Here is a 17,354-nt window from a genome sequence, read left to right on the forward strand (position 1 = left end):
TAGAGGAGATGCTAGGGACCAAAAGAAGCTTTTACTTGGCCCCAAATGATCCACATACCCCAGTTTGCTAGATAAAGAGAACAGCTTCTAATGCCAAGCACATATAAAATGCAGAGCAGTCAACATCCTCTTCTTCCATTTTCTCTTCTTCTTTCTTTTTGTCCTCTTCTTCCTTCCATTATGACTATTGCTACTACCACTATTACCACTGCTATGGCTACATCAAACTGCTGTCAATGAAATAATAGTCTATAGCAGACATCATTTCACTGTTACACAATTGGCTTTAAGGTGAAAGTGATACAAAATCCCACTGTACTTGTTATTTACCATTAAAAAAGAATTTGGTTCTATAAAAACAAAATTACCACCTTTAAGGGTTTCCTTCAATGATATCTATTTTTATTTATTATAATCACAAAAGATTCTTTGAAGGAAATAGGAAGCTATAAGATATATTTTATAATCTTTAATTATTCATATCAACCAAGCCATAAAACAGGCAGACATATGTTTACCAAATGTGTTTAACAATGCTGTAAAAAAATTAAAAAGTATTCAATAGGTATTTACTCTATGCCAAACACTGCACTAAGGATACAAATAGAATAGTGAAACAATTCCAGGCTCTCAAGCATTTGACATTTTAATTGAAAAAGACCACACATACGGGAAGGTTCAACTTTAGATATTTGATGGCATAGCCCAGGGTTTCTCAGGTTGACCAGTATGTCAGATGGCAATTCCTAGTGGTCTTGAGGGCACAGTAGCAGAGCAGATGATAAATCTTCAGCTACATTGCAGATCCAAATGGAAGAGGAGCTCCCTATAGACACTGAGGTTCTTCAGATACTGACAAGATTGTTTAATTGAATCAAGCTGTAAAACATGCAGAACCTCCCAAATGAAATCCACAAATACTAAAAAGCATTTGGCCATACAGGAAAAAAAGTGACAGCAATGGGAAGTAAGTGGCTATTATCCAAACTATAATATTTAATTAGATGACAGCCCATAAACCTGATGCATGAACATATAACTGTATGTATATGTGCATATATGTAATACATACATCTGTGCATATGTAATACATACCCAAGCAGTTGGATATTGAACTGGGTCCAGAATTAAATACGATTAACTTTGAAAAACTGACTAATGACTGTAATGATCCCAATGAAACAGTGGTCTATCTTTTTAACACTAATGTTCTTCTGATTATACTACTGATTTCTGAAGCATGGAAAGCAAGTCTTTTAAAAAATGAAATTAAGGATCAGTGTTGCAACAATTCAGCTAACAGCTGTTGTGGGGGTGAAAGACCAACACAAGCTCAACAACAAGAATGCTGCCAGCACAGGTTCTTTTGATATGCTTTAATAAGGAAAGCAACATTAAGGGGTTAACAGTCTTATTTCAATCCAACATACAAATATCATTCACTTAGTTCAGGGGAAAAAGCCAGCACCCTGAACTTCAGAGCAAATACAAATAAATTACAAGTTATAAACAGACCAAATACAATCCATATTTACCAAGAAGGCATCAACATCTGACTTCACAAGATGGAGGGCTCTTAACTACAGCTGCCCAGAGTCTCCACATCAACACTCCTCCCAGAGTGAGAGCCCCAAGCAAATAGCTCTGTCCTCTCTTTTTATACACTCTTTAGCCATCATCTGAGCAACTAGAACTTAGGCTCCTACTATTGCCTCTGGTCTTAGCAACTCCCATTAGGACCCTGAGGGCTTCACACCCATGTAGGCTTAGCACCTAGTAGATAGGGATTTGGGCCTGGGGCTTTGCACCTAGTAAGGCTCAATGAAAGACACTTAATTAATTTATCATTCTAAAACAGTAAAAAAAAGTCCCAACTTAATTGATATTACAATCAGTTAGTCAGTCAATTAGAATTTACTAACCACCTGCCAGTGGCTAAGCATTCTACTGAGAGCTCATTGGCCAGGCACATCTTCTGAGCTCAAAAAGGCAATGGAGAGATGCATGGTAGGTATGGCCACCTATTACCAGTAAAGAATTGCTCATCAAAATAGTGACAGAAGGAATATAATAATTTCTCTATGGGTAGAAGAGTTGGGATGGTCAAGAAGTGAAGGCAAGAGGTAACAGACGGACAGCCTATTTACTATATCAATAGCAATATAGGGTCAAAATTGAAAGCTCATAGGATCATAGACTTAGAGTTGGAAGAGACCTTAGAGGTAATTTAGTCTAACCCTTTCATTTTGCAGATGAGGAAACTGAGGCATAGTGAGGTTAAATGACTTATCCAAGGTTCCCAGGACAATGAGTAGATTTACAATGGGAGATTTACAAGGGTATATAAACAAGGGCCGCATAGGATGAGATTGTGTGGATAGTTTGTGACCTGCACTATTGGAGGAAGGTTCTACACCAGTGAGAGCACAGATCTATTGGAGTATCAAAGTAATAGTAAAGATTGTTATAATTACAGCTGACCTTTATGCAACACTTTACAATTATAATAAACTTGACTTAACCTTCTCTCATTTTATCTTCACAACTCTGTGCAGTGGTAGCATATTATCAATTCCTTTTTTATTTGTGGACATAGTAAAATCTTCAGGGAGGTTAAGTGCTTAGCCCAAGGTTAGATAGCTAGTTAAATGGCAGGAGAGACCATAAATCTTCTGACTTCAAGTCCGAAAGAGCTTTATTTTCTACTATGGCAAAAAGCCCCTGAAATGCTGGCAGATCAAGAGATGGAAAACTGAAGGAAGAAGAGTAGCATGCATTCTGACAGATAGGATGCATGTAAAATTATGAAGCTTCATGCCAACTAGTGGCCTTGGACATCCTCGTTTATAGCTGAAAAGCTTGGACTTACTACAGATGTTACAGTCTGCCATTTGAATAGAATAATCTATTCCATTCATACCCAATATTCAACATGAGCTAAAAAGACAGATCATTCATTTTCACAAAAGAGTCAATCCACCATGAGACTGTGAAGATTGAATCCCATCTTTGCTGGAAAGGGTATACAGGAATGGTAAATACTAGAAGCAAAATAAATAGCCTTTTTGGTGAAGTGAAATGTGATTAACTATGGGCAGGAAAAAATGTTTAGAAGACTCACAGAAAAGAACTGGCATCAGAGAAATAGGCAACAGTTTGCTTAAAGTAAATCTCTCAGTGAGAAGATGTGCCAACAGTGGCGTGAATATATGATGAAATAATTGACACAAAAAGACACAAACATGGGGCTAGGTGAGTCATATAGTCAGGCTATAGACTAACTTTAATGGACTTACTGACAGTACTTTATACAGATTAATTGCTGAGTCATCCTGACTTCTCAGAAGAGTACAATGGAGCATTGGTTAATATTTTTATCTCTTTGTTCCTGGGAACAAGACACCAGTCTCCTACAGGCTAACCAAATTGAAACATTTCTATTCTTTCCCATATAGATAACCATACTGAAACATTTATGTTCTTTCCCATGTGGATAATTAGCTACAAAGGCGGGTTTTCTTTGCCACGTCTTCTTATCCTAAGCATGGCCTTTGCTGTGCATAGACCCATTCTCAATTGACCCTGCCTTGCAGAGGTCTAAGAGACCTAAACAGGATATAGCTGGCTCTCCGCAAGAAGACTTTTGTTTTTGTTTTGTTTTGGCATGTAGAGTGACGATATAAGCTCCTTGAGTCTTCAAAGGGGTCACACTCATGTTTCCTTTGTATCATTAGCACCTAGGACAGTACCTCTCACAAAGCAGGACCTTAATAAATACTTAATGATTGATTGACTCATGCTTATTAACACATGCTTAGCTGCCTTTCAAGTGAAGAATAAGAACTGTAATAATGATAGGCCCTACAAAACCAAAAATGATCAGAGGACTGACCCTCTATACTTCATGGAAAGGTTTGTAGGTCACATCGGATATGATGTTGTAACTTATGCACATATACAATACCAACATTTTTGTCTGTCATCTTTAGATGTGATAGTGCATAGAAAGAGTACATAAATGTACCATACAATTACTATAATGTAGTAGAAATAACATTGAAGACTTAGGTTCGAAGCTCATCTCTGTCACTAACTGGGTAAGTCACTTAACATTACTGATGATCAAATTCCTCATCTGTAAGATGAAGATCTTAACTATGTGATCACTAAGGTCCACTGCAGCCCTAAATTCTAAGATTCTGTATTTTCTAGTTTATACTACCTGACCCTATCCCACTCTATCCCACTCCACCACATCCCATTCCATCCCATCCTACATATCATGTAAGACAGCACCAATGTCATGTGTACTTGGCATCTTTCTCTGCTAATTATCATCCTGTATTTTCCGTACCTGTTTCCAGGTAAACTCCTTGAGAAAATCATTAACACCAGTGATATCAAACTCGAATAGAAATAGGTCAGTAAAACCATACAAAAGGATACCTGCTGGCTATATATCAATTAAGAAACCTTCATATTCATCTTATCTACCTATATTTATTTTGTTAAGTATTTTCCAACTACATTTATATCTACTTGGGCCTTCACTTGGGAATGTTGCTAGCTGCCATCCATTAGCCTCATGTAAATGCTTATAGATTGACCAACTGATTCCTATAGGGTAGTAAAGAAAAAACATGTCATTGTGGAAAGGGCATTGCCCTTAAGAGTCAGGAGTTATGTATTTAAGTCCTGGTGGTAATTACCTTCATGATCTTGAGACACTCACTTCATTTTTCTGCTTTATGTTTCCCACTTTTAAAAAAAAATCATTATTCAATATTGTTAGTTTTCAGTATTAATTTTCACAATAGTTTGAATTACAAATTTTCTTCCCATTTCTACCCTACCCCCCCCCCCCCCACTGCAAGATGGCATATATTCTGATTGCACTGTTCCCCAGTCAACCCTCCCTTCTGTCACCCCACTCCCCCCCCATCCCCTTTTTCCCTTACTTTCTTGTAGGGCAAGATAGATTTTTATGCCCCATTGCCTGTATATCTTATTTCCTAGTTGCATGCAAAAACTTTTTTTTGAACATCTGCTTTTAAAACTTTGAGTTCCAAATTCTCTCCCCTCTTCCCTCCCCACCCACCCTCCCTAAGAAGGCAAGCAATTCAACATAGGCCACATGTGTATCATTACGCAAAATCCTTCCACAATATTTATGTTGTGAAAGACTAACTATATTTTGCTCCTTCCTATCCTCCTTTAACCAATTTTCTCCCTTGACCCTGTCTCTTTTCAAAAGTGTTTCCTTTTGATTACCTTCTCCCCCATCTGCTCTCCCTTCTATTGTCCCCCCTTTTTTATCTCCTTCCTCCTTCTTTCCTGTGGGGTAAGATACCCAATTGAGAGTGTATGTTATTCCCTCCTCAGGTCAAATCCGATGACAGCAAAATTCACTCATTCCCCTTCACCTGCCCCTACTTCCCTCCCAACAGAACTGCTTTTTCTTGCCATTTTTATTCAAGATAATTTATCCCATTCTATCTCTCCCTTTCTCCCTCTCCCAATATATTTCTCTCTCATCCTTTCATTTGATGTTTTTTAAGATATTATCCCTTCATATTCAACTCACCCTGTGCCCGCCCTCTCTCTCTCTCTCTCTCTCTCTCTCTATATATATATATATATATATATGTGTGTGTGTGTGTGTGTGTGTGTGTGTGTGTGTATGTATGTATATATTCACTTCAGCTAGCCTAATACTGAGAAAGGTCTCATGAGTTATACACATCATCTTTCCATGTAGGAATGTAAACAAAATGGTTCAACTTTAGTAAGTCCCTTGTGAGTTTTTTTTTCTTTTTTACCTTTTCATGCTTCTCTGGATTCTTGTGTTTAGAAGTCAAATTTTCTATTCAGCTCTAGTCTTTTCACTGAGAAAGCTTGAAAGTCCTCTATTTTATTGAAAATCCATATTTTGCCTTGGAGCATGATACTCAGTTTTGCTGGGTAGGTAATTCTTGGTTTTAATTCTAGCTCCACTTACCTCCGGAATATCAAATTCCAAGCCCTTTGATCCCTTAATGTAGAAGCTGCTAGATCTTGTGTTATCCTGATTGTGTTTCCACAATACTCAAATTGTTTCTTTCAGGCTGCTTGCAGTATTTTATTCTTGATCTAGAAGGTCTGGAATTTGGCAACAATATTCCTAAGAGTTATCTTTTTGGGATCTTTTGCAAGAGGTGATTGGTGGATTCTTTCAATTTTGTTTTGCCCTGTGGCTCTAGAATATCAGGGCAGTTCTCCTTGATAATTTCTTGAAAGATGATGTCTAGGCTCTTTTTTTGATCATGGTTTTCAGGTAGTCCAATAATTTTAAAATTATCTCTCCTGGATCTATTCTCCAGGTCACTGGTTTTTCAAATGAGATATTTCACATTGTCTTCCATTTTTTCATTCTTTTGATTCTGTTTTATAATATCTTGATTTCTCATAAAGTCACTAGCTTGCACTTGCTCCAATCTAATTTTTAAGGTAGTATTTTCTTCAGTGGTCTTTTGGGCCTCCTTTTCCATTTGGCTAATTCTGCCTTTCAAGACATTCTTCTCCTCATTGGCTTTTTGGAGCTCTTTTGCCATTTGTTAGTCTACTTTTTTAAGGTGTTATTTTCTTCAGTATTTTTTTGGGTCTCCTTTAGCAAGTCATTGACTTGTTTTTCATGGTTTTCTCGCATCACTCTCATTTCTCTTCCCAACTTCTCTAACTTACTTTTCCAAATCCTTTTTGAGCTCTTCCATGGCCAAAGAGCAGTTCATGTTTTTCTTGGAGGCTTTTGATGTAGGCTCTTTGACTTTGTTGACTTCTTCTGGCTGTATGTTTTGGTCTTCTTTGTCACCAAAGAAAGATTCCAAAGTCTGAGTCTGAATCTGAGTCCATTTTTGCTGCCTGGCCATGTTCCCAGCCAACTCCTTGACCCTTGAGTTTTTTGTCAGGGTATGACTGCTTGTAGAGTAAAGAGTACTTTGTCCCAAGCTTGAGGAGTTGCGCTGTTGTTTTCAGAGCTATTTCTACACAGCAAGCTCTGCCACACCAGTGCTCCTCCTCCCCCAAGAACCAGCAACCTGGACTGCGACTCAGATCTTAAGCTGGCTCTGCACTCCTGCTGTGATCCGCCACTTAATTCCTCCCACCAAGTAGGCCTGGGGCCTGAAGCAACTGCAGCTGTAGTTCTGTCCTCAGAGCTGCACCACCTCCACTGTCCCTGGGGCAGTAGCTGAATTGGGAACTCCTTTTACTCTGTCCCCATAGCTTTTCCCACTAACCTTCTCTGTTGTCTTCGGTGTTTGTGAGTTGACAAGTCTGGTACCTGCCACAGCTCACTGATTCAGGCTGCTAGGATATGTTCCACCCAGCTCCTGATCTGGTTGGTCCAGGCACAGCCCACGCTGGGCTCTGCTCTGTTCCACTCCCAGCAGGGTGCAATAGACCTTACCCAGTGACCATCCTGGCTGTCCTGGGCTGGAGCCCTGCTTCCCTCTGCTATTCAGTGAGTTCTGCAGCTCTAGAATTTGTTCAGAGTTATTTTTTATAGGTGTTTGGTGGGACCTGAGGGGGAGCTCATGCTAGTCCCTGCTTTCCAGCTGCCATATTGGCTCCACTCCTCATGTTTCCCACTTTTAAATGTGCCTAGAAGATGTCTAAGGTTGCTTCTGTCAACAGCAGTAGGCAGGTTGCAGGCCATGATGATTACTCAGCTGCATTTTCAGCTATGATGACTCCAATGGGCTTCAGATTAATGAACTACTACTCTCATGGCAAGAATTGTTACTGATGGGAAACAAAAAGGTAAAGCCAGCAACTTATCTGTGCTTCAGCATAGTCAAGCATAGATTTTCAGAACCAGCAGAGAAATTCTGCCCTTTGCTGAAGGCAATTTCAGAGTTTGAATTTCTGGGTTTACATTCAGAAAACAGGTCATTGCATAATTTAGTACCCTGAAGGGTATTCTCTCTATATTATCAGGTATCCACTACTGGCTCTATGAATTCCTTGTGTCCTTCCTGGGGGGGCTGACGCATCCATCACTGATCCAAGGTCAATGTGATATCTTCTGTGTACCCTGAGGTCTGAGTGCTTTTTCTAGGGTTGTTAGGTCAAATGAAATTATGAAAGTGAATGTACTTTGTAACCACAAAACACTATATAAATATGAATTATTATTGGCCTGTGTTTTCTGCAAAAAGTTAGAGAGAATCTGGCTTTGGTCCTGGATTAGTTGAGGAAGTGTTAGAATAGTCAAGAGAGAAAAAAATGGCTGAAGGGAAATTCCAAAAATATTAAGCATGGCATATGCACAAGTCATAGACATATTAGCCATTTAGTCAATGAGCATTCATTAAGTACTATGTTCCAGGAGCTGTACTAAATGCTGGAGATACAAGAAAAGCAAAAACAATCTCTGTGTCCTTGAGGAATTCACATTCTAATGAAGAAGACAAGTGTGAAAATAATTAGGTACATACAAGATATGGAGTAGATAGAAGATAATTCAAGAAGGAAAGGAATTAGCAGTAGGTATAGAATAACTTAGGCAAGTCAGTGGCTCAATGGATAGAATGTTGGACCTGGAGTCAGGAAGACCTAAGTTCAAATATGTGCTGAGATACAAGCTGGGCAAGTCACAACCTCTGTTAACCTTAATCCATCGAAGGAGGAAATGGTAAACCATTTCAGGATCTTTGCCAAGAAAACCCCATGGACGGTATTGGTGTGCTATAGTCCATAAGGTCATGAAGAGTCAGACGTGACTGAACCATAAAATATAGAACAGCTTCCTGACAAAGGCAGAATTTGGACTGAGTGTTGATGAAAATGAGAGAAGCTGAGATGTGGAGGTGAGGAAGGAGAACATCTCAGGCATGTGGGACAACCAGTCTAAAAGCACAGAGATGTGAGATGGAGCATACTATGCAAGGACCAGCAAGAAGGCAAGTGTGGTTGGATTGTAGAGTGCAAGGAAGGGAGTAATATGTAAGATTACCAGAAAAGGAGGAAGGAGCCAGCTGGTGAAGAACTTGAAATACCAAATAGAAGGCTTTGTATTGGATCCCTTGGGGTTAGGGGAAAACTGGAATTTATTGAATGGGGAGCAACATGGTTATACCTATGCTTTAGGAAAATCATATTATCAGTTTAATAGAGGAGATATTGGAACAGAGAAATATATGAAGCAGGAGGACCAATTATTAGGTTTAAAACACTGTAAGTGAGAGGCAAAGAGAACCTGAACTAAGGTGGTAGCTGTGTGACTAGAGGGAAGGGGATGTATAAAAGACATATTGTGAAGGCAGAAATTTCAATATTTAGCAACAGATTGGATATGTTGAATGAGGCTGCCAACCTGATTAACTGGTAGAATGGTAGTGCCCTGAACAGTAATAGGGAAGTTCAGAAGAGGATAGATTTTGGGAGAAAGATAATGAGTTCTAGTTTGGATATATTGGATTTCAAAGTCTGTGGGTCATTCAATTTAGGTGTCCAAAAAGAAGTTAGTGACGTGAGACTGTACTTCAGGTGAAAATATGCCTGAATTGATCTAGAAAGCATTGGCAAAGAGAACTAATTGCAGCTGATGAGATCACCAAGTGAGAGAGTATAGAGGGAAAAGAAAAAAGGACCCAACGTGGAGCTATGGGTTATCTCTATTTAGTAGATGCGACTTGGATGAAGATTCAACATAGGAGATGAGGAGTCTTCTACTTATCTCTCCATAGGAACAGTATGAAATAAACAAAGGAACACCCAGATAGGAGATCTAAGATACAGAGACAAGGAGAGGAGATAAGGAGGACTAAGAGATCAGACTTACAAAAACCTAGAGAGTAGAGAGTATCTAGGAGAAAAGGGTGATAAATAATGTCAAATGTTGCAGAGAGGTCAAGAAGGATGAGGACTGAGAAAAAGCCATTAGATAGTGCAATGAGAGATCAATGGTAACTTTGAGAGGGTGGTTTGGGTTGAATGATGAAACCAGAAGGCAGATTGTAGAGGGTTAAGAAGAGAGTAAGAGGAAAGTGGAGGCAATTAGCATAGACAGCTTTCTCAGGTCACTCACCACATTAGAGGTATATCTGAGCTAACAGTCTGAGGCCCTATTCTCAACCTCAAGGAACTGGAGCAGAATGAGGTAAAGCACCAATTTTCACATCTTCTAACCAATATAAGCACAAAATAAAAGAATCAAGAGATTGGAGGGATTTGGGGGATAATTTGTTCCATTATTTTACAGATGAGAAAGCTGAGGCCTAGAGAGATAAAGTGACTTGACCCCAGACAGATAAATAACCATTAGCCTTCAAGCCAATACCCTCTGATTTCAAATTCAATGGTCTTTCCATTATACTACATTGTCTCACATAGAATTTGAGAAAAATCTGTCCCTGAACACAAATCCTTTCTACATCATGTCTAACAATATAGGATAACAAAATTCAAGCAAACACTTACTCTCTGTAAGGCGCTGAATTGGGGTCAAAAGACACAAGTGAAGTTACTATCCTCCAGCAGGTTATATTCTATGGTTGTATGTATGTATGTGTGAGTGTAGTGGGGAATGGTAATGCAATCCACAAATAATTATAGTACCAGGAAAGTCAGAGTAGAAGAAAACATTAGTAATTGGGAGAAGGGAAAGGGAAGTTTTTAAACAAGAGAGGGTTCCTGAGCTGAACTTTGAAAAAAGAGAAGCATTCTGAGATGTGAATAAAAGGAAGGAGTACATTCCAGGTATGGAGGCTTCTCTGAATGCACAGACAGTAAAGTTTGGGAATGACTAGCTGTTCTATTTGACTGGAGTATAAAGTTCATGGAAGGGAGTAGTATTAAATAAGGCAGGAAAGGTAAGTGTGAAATAGTTTATGCAAGGCCTTAAAGTCTGTGTCTAGCAAGTGATCATCCAGCCTCTGCTTGAAGACCTTCAGTGAAGGGAAACTCACTCCTTACTGAGGCATCCCAATCCTCTCTTGGACGGCATTAGTTCAGAAATTTTTCCTTTTGTCAAGTTGAAATCTGATTTTCTGCAATTTCCACCCGTTGTTTCTGATTCTGTCCTCCGGAGCCAAGCAAAATAAATCTAACCTTTCCTCTAGATGAGAGTCCCTCAAATACTCGACAACAGCTATTATACTCCGCCCTAAGTCTTCTCCTTTCCAACTTAAACATCCTCAGATTATGAGATAGAGTTTACTTTCTTGTGTTCATATCTCTAGTTCATTTTGTTCTTTACCCTTATTGCACTTGTGTATAGACATTTGAGGCCATGGGATTTATTATTGCTCTTCTTCTCAGATATTATCTCTTGAATTACCTCACCTTCTCACTGACCTTCGTCTTTCTTTGTCATAAGTATGATGCTCTGTGTTACCTGGTTTAATTTGTTTATTATAATGATCATCCAATGCAGGGTGTGTGCATGTGTGTGTGTGTGTGTGTGTGTGTGTATGTATGTATGTATGTGTGTGTTTCTACAGAACTGTGTCCTGTGCCACTTTGGGTGACAGGTGTTCTGACTAAGGCACTTCCTATGGAATGCTAAGCCTGTGCTTCTGGAAAAACATGGATTTTGGACTCTTAAGGAAGGGCATAAGTAACCAGAGGTCCTGTGTGCTGCCCACTCCTCCCTCAGGCCTGTATCAAAGAGGACTGGCCCCTGATCAGAGAACTATCCAACATTATTATTAAATAGAAAGGTTGATTTTTGGTGGCTTAGGATCCAAGAAGATTTTGACAGGCCACAATGGAAGTGGAGACAGCATTGCAAGCAAAGTGAACAGCATTGGTGACAGTTCAGATATAAGAGATCCTGATTGGGTCCCTGTAATTATTGAGGGTTAGGAATAGAAAGTTAGCACCTGAGTAGAGAATAAAAAACCTTCCACGACAAGGTATAGGTTTGAACTTCATTTGCTAAGCAACAGGGGCCATTTGAAGCCTTGGGGTCGGGAAATGTCTCCATCACAGCAGTGTTTTTGGCATTGGCTCATAGTAGGAATTATAAAAGGCAGAGAAACGAAATGCACAGATATTGCTATAATATAGGCAATAGTGTTTAGAACCTGAACTAAACATGAGGTTAATGAGAATGGAATGAAAATAATGAATACTTGACATGGCAAAGTGAGAATCAATAGAACTTGGAAAATGAATGGATGCCACTGATTCAAAGATAACTTGAAATTATCAGTGTATACCAAAAGTTTATTTGAAGTTGATTGGTTTAGAACTTGGGATACATTTTGTATGGGATGGTAAGCTTGATTGATAATCAAGCTGGAAATACATTGACTGGTCTCAGAGGCAAGTTAGTAAGTATCTAAGGCCAGATTTGAACTCAGGTCTTCCTGACCTCAGGCCTGGTGCTCTATCTACTGTGCCCTTTTAAAAGAATGGTGACCCTTAATTGAGGAAGCAGTTGTGATGGCAGCTGCACCAGCTGCAGTAGTAAGGAGATGCCCCTGATAGAGATGGTGTACAGTAGCTGAGCTAACAGAGCTTTTGAGTACTGACAGAAAATGTAGGGCATAGTGATAATTGTGGAGGAGATATTGAGGGGTGCAGCAAGCACATTCCTGGACAAGGTACAAGTTCCTGGATCATGCCAAGAGACTATGGGATGTAGAGTCAAGGAAGAACAACATATACAACTATAATTTAGATGAAAAAACTCGGGCCTTTCACTTCACTCAATCTAAATTAGACAGACTGTGTAGGTCCTGAAGGAAGATATGAACTATTTGATAGTATGGTTACTGGACGCTCTATTGACCCTGAATGAATTCGTTCCTTGGTGGTGAGACAGGTGGAGTAGCGTTGCTATCTTGAGTTGCACTAGTAACTATGGATGGCTCCAGTCTTCCCATCTTAAAATGGAGGATAATGGAACATAACCAGGCTGATTCTTGAACAGACAAACCATATTACAATTTGTGAAAAAGTAGCCTAATCCAGAATGTACCCAAAGTCTTAGTGCAGTTTGAAATTATTAATGCTTTTGCTCCCTTGAGTGCAAAAGACTTCTGCAGCACACACACAGCTGGGACACTGCTTCTGTGTAATAGGGAATGTGGGCATAAAAGACCTCGGTGAGGTTAAAAATACCATGAATACATAGAGACAGACACCTAGGCAGAGCAGTGGATAGAGCACCAGGCCTGGAATCAGGGAGACGCATCTTTGTGAGTTTATTTGACTGAAAATGACTGAATGATAACAACAACAACCTCAAGACAGTGGAAGGTTGGCAGGGTGGAGATGCCAAGTTGTAAGTACACCTGGAAAGAGGCTGGTGTCTAAGAGTCTTCATTAATGTGTCTTCCTGAAGACCTCCTTGCAGGATGCTATGATCCATGGGATCACAAAGAGTCAGACATGACTTAGTGACTGCACGACTTCCTGAAGAGAAGCATCCAGCATTAGATGGGGATGCTAAACTGAAGGTAGAGTGATGGACCGCCATAGGGGCGAGAAAGAGAAAAATAGAGGCTGACATTTATATAGGGCTTACTGTGTGCCAGGAATTGTGTGAAGTGCTTTGTAATTATTATCTCCTTCGAGCCTGGGAGGTAGTAATAGTAAAATTAGCTAACATTTACATAGCACTTACTACTTGCCAAGCACTGTGCTTACTGCTTTATAATTATTTTAGTTGATCCTCCCAACACACCTGGGAAATAGGTCCTATTATTATCCTCCTTTTACAAATAAGGAAACTGAGACAAACAGACATTAAGTGATTTGTCTGGGGTCACACAGCAAGTATGTGCCTGATACTGGATTTGAACTCAGGCCTTCCTGAATCCAGGCCCAGTGCTCTATCCATTGAACCACCTAGTTGCCCCACAAGATTAACATGACAAATGAATCACAACAACTATGGATTGACAGGACAAGAACAAAGAAAAAAGGCATAAATCCATGATATGGGGGAGAAAATCTAGATCTTGTTTTCCACTGCTATTCAGTTAGAGTTGTGCAAGTAAGGAGATGAGATAGAAAGAGAGGAAAAGTTTATTCTCTAATACCTCTGAACCACAAAGGGTAGTATTATTATAAATTGGGAAAATTATATAGATCCCTGTGGGAATTGGGGGGAGGTTTGTGTATTTGTTTGTATAGTCTGCTGTCTATAGGTTCAAATTTAATTCTTTTCTTTTATCTCTGTGGGAAGCTTTGGGTTTTTGTTTTTGTTTTTGTTTTTTTTTTTGGTACAAACCCTTGCTATATTTTTCATTGTGCAAATAAACTTTTTTTCTATATTTAATATCTTGTTATCCTAGGTAAGTATTTTTGTGAGCCTGGGGATTCTTTTTTATGGAAGGAAATAAGTAAACTATTGAGGTTCTCAGGTTTTCCTGGGTGGGCAAAAAGAGAAATTTTATGCAGCACTCGTAAAATTGTTTCAAGGTATCTGTTTCAGAAAGGATGCTCTGACACCATGGTTACAAAGTTAAGGAAGACAGATACTCATAGTTCTGATTATTAGGAAGGTGGACTGAAGGGGACAGGAAGTGATAATTAATCAATAAACATTTATTAAGCACTTACTATGTGCCAGGCACTCTGTTAAGCACACAGATACCTGACATAGGTGATGGCAACATCTAGTGGTAAGAGTTACTGGTGTTGAGGTAGCCATGACATAGACTATAAGGAGAAAGAATATCACAACCTTTATTTCTACCCCCTTTATTCCCGTAAAAACAACATAGTGTAGCACATAAAGGCTGGCCTGGAACCAAGAAGAGTAGGATTCCCATACTGCTTTTTATATAGTGTGCAAGTAGCTTAATCTCCTTGTGCTTCAGGCCACTATCTAGGACTTATACATTTAATTATAAAATGGTCTTAACCTCCTTTTTGGCATAGGCAATTCCCTATATTAATGTGACCTTCCTGGATTTGAACCTCTGTAGCTCTGACTCTATCATTTAACCAGGCAGAGAATAGATATCTGGGTGACTTTCATTTTTTTGTTTAGCTAATCTAGTCAACTAGTCTTTATTAAGCACCTACTGTTTGCCAGGAACTGGGCTAAATATAGAGGAGAGAAAAGCAAAAAATGATCCCTGTTCTCAAGATGCATCAAAGTCTAATGGGAGATATAACATTTAAACAACTATATGCAAACAAGTTATATACAGGATAACCTCAGAAGGAAGGAGCTAAGATTAAGAAGTAGTGGTAAAGACTTCTTCCAGGAGGTGGGGCTTTAGCTGAGACTTGAAAAGCAGGCAGGGAAGCTAGGAGATACAAATGGAGAAAGCATTCTAGGCAGGAGGGACGTTCATTTAAAATTCAGAGTGGGGAAAGTGGAGCATCATGCACAAGGAACAGCAAGGAGGTCAATGTCTTTGGATTGCAGAGTTCCTATCATGGTGCCTGGCATATAGTAGGTATTTAATAATTGCTTGTTGCTTTTCGCCGCTCTCGGGGGGGGGGGGGGGGGGGGGGGTGCTGTGTGAGACAGCACCCAGCAGCGTCTACCATGGCGGGGCGAGGAAAGCTGATCACGGTGATCTGAGACGAGGACACCGTTACCGGTTTCCTGCTGGGTGGCGGAAAAGGACATGACTGTCAATGAAATCGAGAACAGTTTCTAAATCGGGATGACACTGGTATCATCCTTGTCAACCAGTATATTGCTGAAATGGTGCGGCATACTTTGGACGCCCACACATGCTCAATACCTGCTGTTTTATCCTGTGCCGTGCCCGAGGCGTGTTCACTGCTGAAGATCTTCGCTAAGGGACGCCCCACATCATCCTTCCCTACATGTTACATTCCACTACTAAAATGAAAGGGGTGAGGGCTCCTGGTACTTGCTATTTATTGTGCCCTGGAGTAAAGCTAAGACAGAATGAAGACTGGAAAACATAAGGCCCAACTCCTCAAATGCGTCCCTCTCCTTCTCCTTCCTCTTCCTTCTCCTAGTTGATTTTGTGCTGTCTTTGTCTTTGTCAATGCTAAATTAAAGTTCATTTCTCCAAAAAAAAAAATTGCTTGTTGACTTATTTTGATAGATTATATGGGCAGCTAGTTAGGGCAGTGGATAGACTGGACCTGAAGTCAGGAAGACTCAACTTCCTGAGTTCAAATATGTCCTCAGACATTTACTAGTTGTGTGACCCTGGGCAAGTCATTTAACCATGTTTGCCTCAGTTTCTTCCTCTGTAAAACGAGGTAGAGAAAGAAATGGCAAATGACTCTAGTATCTCGGCCAAGAAAACCTTAAATGGAGTCACAAAGATTCAGACAGGACTGAAAATGATTGAACAACAACAGTAATGTCAGTGTGAAGAAAAGTTATCCCAGGTTTCCTGGTAAATTAAGAGCTTAGAAAGGAAGGGATCAGGACTGAGGATATAATTTTGGGAATCACTGGCACACAAGTAGTAGTGGATGGAATTTTAACTCTGAGATGTGATCAGATAATTGGAAAACTGGGATCAGAAAAATTAAGAAGAGTCATATGCAGTAAGCATCGCCACTGTTCCCATCATTTGATTCTGTTAAGACTGTTTAGGACAGCGTAATATATTAGTTATTATAAAACAGAGACTCTGGTCTGTTTGGCCTTGAGTTTCCACTGTTCTTTCTCTTCCATCCCTGTACAATTAGTGGCCTGTTAAGGATCCATTAAGATAATTAGCTGCTTTTCACCACAATGGTAAGCTAAAAGTGGGGTAAGAATACAGTCATGTTTTTCATCTCTTTAGTATGAATACCAACAAAGGCCCCTTTTGATTTCTTGAGTAGTTATTGAATATTGAAGTCACATTAAGATATTTAACCAGCAGGTGCAGTTCCTTCCTACCCACATTTGTTTCTGATTGAATGGGACTTGCCTATGTTCATGAACATGAAAATTATCATACTTTAAACAGGAGTGGAAATAAACTCACTGTTGTTACATTGAGAGCTATGGTTCATTTAGAGGCTTAACAATTCCTCATCCAAGTATACTCTACTCAAGTAAGTCTAATACTCAGTAATGCTGCTTCTTGTGAGGTAAGGCTTAACAACTGCTCATTCAAGTATGCTCTACCGGAATAAGTCTAATAGTAATGTTTCTTGCTGGGAGGTGAATACCCCTTTGTGAAATCCCAAATTATGGAATCATGAGTTAAAACCTGCAAGGTCCCTTCGAGGTCATCAAGAGGAGGAAACTGAGGCCCTGAATGGTTAAGTGACATGCTCTGAGGTGGAACTCAAATACAGATCTTCCTCATGCCAAATCCTGCTCTCTATCCACTACATATTGTTGCCTTTTTAAATGGATTTTTTTTTTTATGAGACCTAGCCTGTAGGCCAGTCATGTGCACTTGATGCTACCTATTGTTTGAGAA

This window comes from Trichosurus vulpecula, chromosome 4, assembly GCF_011100635.1.
Source record: "Trichosurus vulpecula isolate mTriVul1 chromosome 4, mTriVul1.pri, whole genome shotgun sequence".
Taxonomy (NCBI): Eukaryota; Metazoa; Chordata; class Mammalia; order Diprotodontia; family Phalangeridae; genus Trichosurus; species Trichosurus vulpecula.